General features: G+C 38.4%; 2 long non-coding RNA genes across 2 annotated transcripts; both read right to left on the bottom strand.

Annotated features, from left to right (window-relative positions):
- Positions 1-2,038: 2,038 nt before the first annotated feature.
- LOC130737506 (uncharacterized) lies at positions 2,039-4,604 on the bottom strand. Its single transcript, XR_009018771.1, has 2 exons — positions 3,080-4,604; positions 2,039-2,281 (listed from the first exon to the last, which is right to left on the bottom strand). It is a non-coding gene; the product is annotated as an uncharacterized LOC130737506 (long non-coding RNA).
- A 1,593-nt stretch (positions 4,605-6,197) lies between these two features.
- LOC130737505 (uncharacterized) lies at positions 6,198-8,964 on the bottom strand. Its single transcript, XR_009018770.1, has 2 exons — positions 8,327-8,964; positions 6,198-7,528 (listed from the first exon to the last, which is right to left on the bottom strand). It is a non-coding gene; the product is annotated as an uncharacterized LOC130737505 (long non-coding RNA).
- Between the last annotated feature and the right edge of the window lie 289 nt (positions 8,965-9,253).

The following is a 9,253-nucleotide window of genomic DNA, read 5'->3' as shown; positions in this document are numbered from 1 at the left end:
GCTAACAAGTGCTCAGTGACTGGACGAAGATGCTTCAAGTGTAACCGAGAGGGGCATCTAGCTGTGAACTGCAAGACACTCCAGGGGGGAACGTCTGACGGTAAGATGAAAGGGAATGATGCTACCGGAGGGACAGGAAACAAGACTTCGGGAAGAACAGTGACGTGTTACAGGTGCAGGAAAGTGGGGCACTACAATAACAAGTGTCCAGACGGGGGACCTCTATGCTTCAACTGTGGGGAAAGCGGGCACTATGCCAGTAGGTGCAAGATCAAGGGAAGTCTATGCTTCAATTGCAACCAACCGGGACATTTCTTCATAGATTGCAAGGCACCCAAGGGCGAATCATCAGGGCATGCTGGGAAAGGAAAACAACTTGCTGCAGAGGAAGAGGTTCACACCAAGGAGCGTGCAAGAGCTGAGGAGAGGAACGAGGAAGAACGTGGGAACGATGGTAATATTTTAATTGTTCTCTTATTCTAGAATAACTTACTCCTTTATCTTCGAAACGAGTGTGACGCGCCTAACTTGTATTTACTACTTAGACTATGATCTTATGATTATTATCCCTAGTAGGACCTTATTCGAAGTTGCTCGTGATTTAACTATAGAGGTTACACGAGGTCTAGAATAGCACGCTGAGCTAGGGAGTTGTTGTACCGATGCGTCGATGAGGAAGTTAGGATCTCAGGGAAATTCCTTATGGGTACGATACGTAGGATTTTAGGGCGTTTAGTTTTGAAGCGGAGTCGTCAAGGATCTAGAAGGTAGGAGAGACTCAGATTTGCTTGGTATTCTAAAAATTTGATATTTTTGCTGATGTTGGTCTGAACAGGTACCTGGACTACCGCCAGTACGCGATGTAGAGTTTGTGATCGACATTGTAACGCCCCGAATTTCGGGTGTCACTTTAGTAACCTATTAAAGTAAATATGCAATGTTTTCCAAAATGATACATAAACACGAGTATTATTTTTTTCTTTTCAAATGTATTTCCAAAACATGTCATGCATACTCCCAACTACAATGGGATTTACATCAAGCCTTGAACAAGGCAAGTACCCGAAAGTAAACCCGAAATCACCCAACCTACAAAACCTAACCAATAGAAACAACTCAACAAAGAACCTATTATGCAATGACAACATAAATCCGAAATACTCCCTACGATCTCCACATCGGGGAACCGCAGGAAAGCAATGCATCGGAACCTACCCGAAACCTCAAATATAAATTCATAAAATCATTATGCAACCTTAAACCAATAACGGTAAGCTCTCTAACCCAAGGCTCTATCCCTAGACCCGACTCTATTCTTTGAGTCTTCCATAATTCTTCAAGTCCTCATCTCGAACTCGTACGAAGGTCAACCTTCATCGAAGATTCTCCATCGCCTAATAGCGTTAAGCGCCCAAACAACAAGTAGCAAATAGAAAGGGTTAACTCCATGCAATTACCATGTATAAAGAGAAAATCATGTTGTTCGAATTTAATTACCTGGCATGGTAAATAACTAGCAACATAACTCAACTCATATATCAACAACTTAAACATAAATCGGACTCAGATAATAATAACCTCAACAATGTAACATCAAATCAGATATCAATAAACCAATACGAAAATCCAACAACATAGGGTCAGGTGTTAGTTCCCTATAATGCAACTATATGCTGCTAACAAAATGGATCGATCAATATCGTCTCTCAAGACGGGACAATGATAGGACACACCTCCTCATCGCCACTTATAACGTCATACATGACGGGACAATCATAGGACACACCTCCTAATCGCCACTTAACGTCACACAAGACGGGACAATCATAGGACACACCTCCTGATCGCCACTTAGCATCTCGCAAGATGGGACAATGATAGGACACACCTCCTCATCGCCACTTGACTCAAGCCCTATATGCCAAGTCAGACAATAACAAAGCCCACCCAAGGACCAATCCAAAGTAACCACATGTTTCATCCACTAGGAAGCAGTAACGACAGAAACCAGTAAACGGCCGAAGCCTCTCAGAAAACATTTTCCAAATTCAGCATAATAATCATAATCATCTGCCAATCAATATAAACATCTTCATCTCAAACACAGGCAGTGCGATAAAAGCATGCAAGACTCAAAGACGCTCTAAAACCGAGTTACCCTTACCTTAGCCAATTTTCTTCCTAAACTGCAACTCCAATCCTATCTCATCTTTGTTTTTCGCGTCGGCTCGCTTCCTTCTATTCCTTAGCTTCGTCGCAAGGCGCTTTCGTCCTTCGTACCCTTCACAAGTTCACATACTAAACCTTAGCCTCTAAAGTCACATCTAAAGTTCCATAACAAACTTAGCCAATCTTTCTCGCTCACTTAGGCTAAATGCACAAACTTTATGTTTCAAGGACTAAAGTCCAAAGATAAAATATTTGTGTTTTAAAGAAAAGCCCCTTTAAATGCCCATTTAGAAAACAACTCCTCAACTTTTAAGTAATTCAACTCTAGTCCCTTGACAAGCACATAATCACGAAAAGGTCCTCACATAAAAGTAAGTTCTTTTTCAACCCTCAATCTTTAATAAATTTATCAAACAAACCTCAAGACTTTTAAAACTCAAGTTTAACCCAAAACTTCTAAGCATGTTGTGTTTTAGGCCCCAAAATTCTTTTCATACAATTTAAGAAATTTTCAAGAATTGATGTTTCACAAAATAAATTACATGCCTAAGCTTAGAAAAATTCCAAGAACAATCTTTTCCAACCCTTTCTATGAAAAGCTATTTTTTTCCAAAATCACTTATGAGTAAAATTTCAACTTTTTCATAAAACATTTACATTAATAGAAAGCTATTACCACTAGGAATAACATACTAGAATCACTAACTCAAAACTTAATTTTTAACAGTCACATAACAAACTTTTCTCATCTTTTCCTCAAAAACTTTGCATCACCACAAAACTGTCCACATAAAGATTAAGCTTAGCAAAGAGTAGAAAGAGGTCCAAACAACTTTTTAGCACAACATTTTCAAAACTTAACCAAATTGAAAACTAAAAGCATAGGTTTGAAGCCCTTGACATAAGCTACCTTGTTTGTTCTTTGTGTGAGAGGAGAAAAGCACGAAAAAGGAAAGCTTTGAGGAAAAATGGCTTCAGCCTTGAAGATTGGAGAAGACATGGTGGTTCGCTCATGAAAGGAGGCGTGGCGGTGGTGACCAGCGGTGGCTGTGGTGCTCGCGTGTTCATGGCTGTTTGGAGTGGCCATGGTCGGAGCTTTTGTATATGGTGGTGGCTCATGGGTTGGTTGTCCAAAGAGAAGAAAAGTCAAGGTGGTGGTGGCTCTTGGCTGGACATACAGCCACGGTGAGGAGGAGGGACGATGGTGTTGAGAGGAAGAAGACATGGTGATGGTAGCCAGCGGTAGCATCTCGTGGAGAGGGAGAAGGGGACGTGAGTGAGAGGTACCATGGTGGTGTGGGTGCTTCAGCAAAAGAAATGAAAGAAGGAAGAAGTGCTGCAAGGAATAAAAGAAAAGAGGAAGAAGAAGAAAAGAGAAGTTTGTTGCAGAAGAAGAAAGAAAGATATTATGAAGAGAAAGAAGGAAAAGTCAAAGAGAGTGGACGAGAATGAGAGGTTGGAAATCTGATTGGTGGTACCTTGACATGTGGGACGTGGAGGAGGGATATCCAAGGATAAATGAGAAGATATTTATTAATCGGTACAAATTAATTTGGACACTGAATGATTTAGCTCATAGAATTAAGAGAAAAATATAAGAGTGATATATTATTATATCAAAAATTATGAGGAACTCTATGAAATGATAAAATATAAATTTGAATCACTTTGAGCAAAATAAAATGATTCATGCACCAAGAAATGAGTAGAAACAGAGCTAAAGAATAATTGCGAGACAATTAGAACAAATATGACGTCGTCATATTATGCGTTTAAGCTAAGTATGAATTATAGGAAAATGACAATAGTGATTATTATCATTTGAGGAGAAAATATTTTGGAAACGACCTGCTCCAAAATCTGACACAAAACTGATTAAGGAAATATTCTCCGGATGAGAAAACTTCATTCACGGAAAAGATTTATAGAGATGAAAGGATTAAAACAACGCGGACAAAAACTCCGCAAGGAGCTTCGAACACGGTTCAGGGTCTCGCAAGTCCCTGCGGAGATAAGGTCTAACTTTATCGGATTTCCGGAAAGCGAAACATATCGATCTTACAGTCAAAAGTTTTGTAATGGAACACTTGCCATAAACAAACATAAAAACAATAGAATATAAATACTCAATTAAATTAATAAATCGAAAATAAATCAATAATCTAGTTATTTAATTCAGGGTCTTACAATACTACCCCCCAAAAAGAAAGTTTCGTCCTCGAAACTTGGTGTAAGAGAAAACTCGGGAATAACATTCCCTCACATTTCCTTCCACCCTAAGTAGTGTCAGAACGCATCCCAAAACTGGGAGACGTCACAACGAATTCACCTCAAATGTGACATACAAGATAAAAGTAATACCTAGATATCTATCAATCATTCTTGAATAGACCTAGATAACACGTTCATGCTTAGTATTCTAAGCACCTAACTCAAACGCCAACATGAACTACCTCACAAGAGTCGTGATGCTCTCACGCTAACCGTTCAACCATAATACTCACAACCAAAACATTATGCTACTACCATTCTAATCTCGTCACAAGCTTCTCCTACCAACCATCTCGCACTCAATATCCATTGACCAACAGCTCATAAGCATATTGTCGTCTTAGAATCTAACAATCCATCAACATAATCTCTTTCTCGAAACTACCCTCATTCAAACCATAAAGTCAACCTTCCACTTAGTCCCAAATCAAATCACAACTTATCTCAAGTCTTAACATTCTACACAACTCGAGACCCATCATCTCTAGCTTGATTAGTCTCACGTCAATTAATCATTAGTCTCTCAACCTTCAAGGATCTAATTGCTAACATCACAACTAAAACCACTAACTCTCTTATTCACCTAGGATCCTCAACTTACAAAATCAATCTTGACCCTAAGATTCGAATTCCACTTATTAAATCTCAAATACTGACCTCAACATGTTCCTCTGAAATCCAAAATCATTGCTTGATCATCGCTTATTCCCCTAGAGTCTAACTAGGCGGAAATCCATCAAGTCTAGTCTCTTACTGCAATTAGTACACAATCATATAACCTATGCTTTCATAACATTCGAAAGAATACCTAAGACTCTCCAACATTGAATCTCTTGGCTTAGTCTACCTCTACTTAGAGTAATCATGCGAACTAACTAATTAGTGACTGTACGACAATCATCAAATTTCAAAGATTTAAATCTTAATCCTCTATAATCATGAGCTTAACATAAACTTATCTCTCAAACTCGACTAATCATCGATCAAATCCAATCAATACTCCTATCATAGTCCATGCCAGCTGTGATTCCAAATATCAACCCCTCAATATTAAGTTGATCAGGCTCAATATCTTGCGGACGAAAATTCAGAAAAAACTCACTAGTAAGGCCAATGAGTCTATCTCATCAAGTGGTCACATCTAATCTGAGATCATTTCTAATCTATCAAATATCTAACAACTTCATATAGAAGAAGTACAACCTTAATTCCTTGAACTCAAACAACACTCCATTAGGATTCATTCTAAGCTTCTATCTTTCCTTACTAACATGTCCTTACACAATCAACATCTAGGCTTAGCAACTTCTCTAAACCCGATACAACTGTCATAATCAGAACACAAACAACAGTAAAAGGAATGTGCCTAATGCATACTCCTTTTCCTATTCAACAACATATGATATCTACCTGGAATACTGTATAACAAAGCAGACAAACAACAAGTACAGTTAAAATTTCAGAGGGGGTACTAACCATCTAGTCAGAAGTTAAGGGGTTAGTGTTCAAGAAAACAACAACAAGAAACAACTAGTAGACAAAATAAACAATTAATCATATAATCTATATGGTAACACTCTGTCAATCGATCAACACCCAGCCGATCAATTACAGAGTTCAAACAACCTAGCACAGAAGACCTATTCCCCAACAAGCTCTGGTTTCTCAACCAAAGCTCTGATACCACAATGTAACGCCCCGAATTTCGGGTGTCACTTTAGTAACCTATTAAAGTAAATATGCAATGTTTTCCAAAATGATACATAAACACGAGTATTATTTTTTTCTTTTCAAATGTATTTCCAAAACATGTCATGCATACTCCCAACTACAATGGGATTTACATCAAGCCTTGAACAAGGCAAGTACCCGAAAGTAAACCCGAAATCACCCAACCTACAAAACCTAACCAATAGAAACAACTCAACAAAGAACCTATTATGCAATGACACCATAAATCCGAAATACTCCCTACGATCTCCACATCGGGGAACCGCAGGAAAGCAATGCATCGGAACCTACCCGAAACCTCAAATATAAATTCATAAAATCATTATGCAACCTTAAACCAATAACGGTAAGCTCTCTAACCCAAGGCTCTATCCCTAGACCCGACTCTATTCTTTGAGTCTTCCATAATTCTTCAAGTCCTCATCTCGAACTCGTACGAAGGTCAACCTTCATCGAAGATTCTCCATCGCCTAATAGCGTTAAGCGCCCAAACAACAAGTAGCAAATAGAAAGGGTTAACTCCATGCAATTACCATGTATAAAGAGAAAATCATGCTGTTCGAATTTAATTACCTGGCATGGTAAATAACTAGCAACATAACTCAACTCATATATCAACAACTTAAACATAAATCGGACTCAGATAATAATAACCTCAACAATGTAACATCAAATCAGATATCAATAAACCAATACGAAAATCCAACAACATAGGGTCAGGTGTTAGTTCCCTATAATGCAACTATATGCTGCTAACAAAATGGATCGATCAATATCGTCTCTCAAGACGGGACAATGATAGGACACACCTCCTCATCGCCACTTATAACGTCATACATGACGGGACAATCATAGGACACACCTCCTAATCGCCACTTAACGTCACACAAGACGGGACAATCATAGGACACACCTCCTGATCGCCACTTAGCATCTCGCAAGATGGGACAATGATAGGACACACCTCCTCATCGCCACTTGACTCAAGCCCTATATGCCAAGTCAGACAATAACAAAGCCCACCCAAGGACCAATCCAAAGTAACCACATGTTTCATCCACTAGGAAGCAGTAACGACAGAAACCAGTAAACGGCCGAAGCCTCTCAGAAAACATTTTCCAAATTCAGCATAATAATCATAATCATCTGCCAATCAATATAAACATCTTCATCTCAAACACAGGCAGTGCGATAAAAGCATGCAAGACTCAAAGACGCTCTAAAACCGAGTTACCCTTACCTTAGCCAATTTTCTTCCTAAACTGCAACTCCAATCCTATCTCATCTTTGTTTTTCGCGTCGGCTCGCTTCCTTCTATTCCTTAGCTTCGTCGCAAGGCGCTTTCGTCCTTCGTACCCTTCACAAGTTCACATACTAAACCTTAGCCTCTAAAGTCACATCTAAAGTTCCATAACAAACTTAGCCAATCTTTCTCGCTCACTTAGGCTAAATGCACAAACTTTATGTTTCAAGGACTAAAGTCCAAAGATAAAATATTTGTGTTTTAAAGAAAAGCCCCTTTAAATGCCCATTTAGAAAACAACTCCTCAACTTTTAAGTAATTCAACTCTAGTCCCTTGACAAGCACATAATCACGAAAAGGTCCTCACATAAAAGTAAGTTCTTTTTCAACCCTCAATCTTTAATAAATTTATCAAACAAACCTCAAGACTTTTAAAACTCAAGTTTAACCCAAAACTTCTAAGCATGTTGTGTTTTAGGCCCCAAAATTCTTTTCATACAATTTAAGAAATTTTCAAGAATTGATGTTTCACAAAATAAATTACATGCCTAAGCTTAGAAAAATTCCAAGAACAATCTTTTCCAACCCTTTCTATGAAAAGCTATTTTTTTCCAAAATCACTTATGAGTAAAATTTCAACTTTTTCATAAAACATTTACATTAATAGAAAGCTATTACCACTAGGAATAACATACTAGAATCACTAACTCAAAACTTAATTTTTAACAGTCACATAACAAACTTTTCTCATCTTTTCCTCAAAAACTTTGCATCACCACAAAACTGTCCACATAAAGATTAAGCTTAGCAAAGAGTAGAAAGAGGTCCAAACAACTTTTTAGCACAACATTTTCAAAACTTAACCAAATTGAAAACTAAAAGCATAGGTTTGAAGCCCTTGACATAAGCTACCTTGTTTGTTCTTTGTGTGAGAGGAGAAAAGCACGAAAAAGGAAAGCTTTGAGGAAAAATGGCTTCAGCCTTGAAGATTGGAGAAGACATGGTGGTTCGCTCATGAAAGGAGGCGTGGTTGTGGTGACCAGCGGTGGCTGTGGTGCTCGCGTGTTCATGGCTGTTTGGAGTGGCCATGGTCGGAGCTTTTGTATATGGTGGTGGCTCATGGGTTGGTTGTCCAAAGAGAAGAAAAGTCAAGGTGGTGGTGGCTCTTGGCTGGACATACAGCCACGGTGAGGAGGAGGGACGATGGTGTTGAGAGGAAGAAGACATGGTGATGGTAGCCAGCGGTAGCATCTCGTGGAGAGGGAGAAGGGGACGTGAGTGAGAGGTACCATGGTGGTGTGGGTGCTTCAGCAAAAGAAATGAAAGAAGGAAGAAGTGCTGCAAGGAATAAAAGAAAAGAGGAAGAAGAAGAAAAGAGAAGTTTGTTGCAGAAGAAGAAAGAAAGATATTATGAAGAGAAAGAAGGAAAAGTCAAAGAGAGTGGACGAGAATGAGAGGTTGGAAATCTGATTGGTGGTACCTTGACATGTGGGACGTGGAGGAGGGATATCCAAGGATAAATGAGAAGATATTTATTAATCGGTACAAATTAATTTGGATATTGAATGATTTAGCTCATAGAATTAAGAGAAAAATATAAGAGTGATATATTATTATATCAAAAATTATGAGGAACTCTATGAAATGATAAAATATAAATTTGAATCACTTTGAGCAAAATAAAATGATTCATGCACCAAGAAATGAGTAGAAACAGAGCTAAAGAATAATTGCGAGACAATTAGAACAAATATGACGTCGTCATATTATGCGTTTAAGCTAAGTATGAATTATAGGAAAATGACAATAGTGATTATTATCATTTGAGGAGAAAATATT

Source organism: Lotus japonicus, chromosome 2 (assembly GCF_012489685.1).
Source record: "Lotus japonicus ecotype B-129 chromosome 2, LjGifu_v1.2".
In the NCBI taxonomy this organism is placed as follows: Eukaryota; Viridiplantae; Streptophyta; class Magnoliopsida; order Fabales; family Fabaceae; genus Lotus; species Lotus japonicus.
This window is presented reverse-complemented; position numbering and strand designations above follow the sequence as displayed.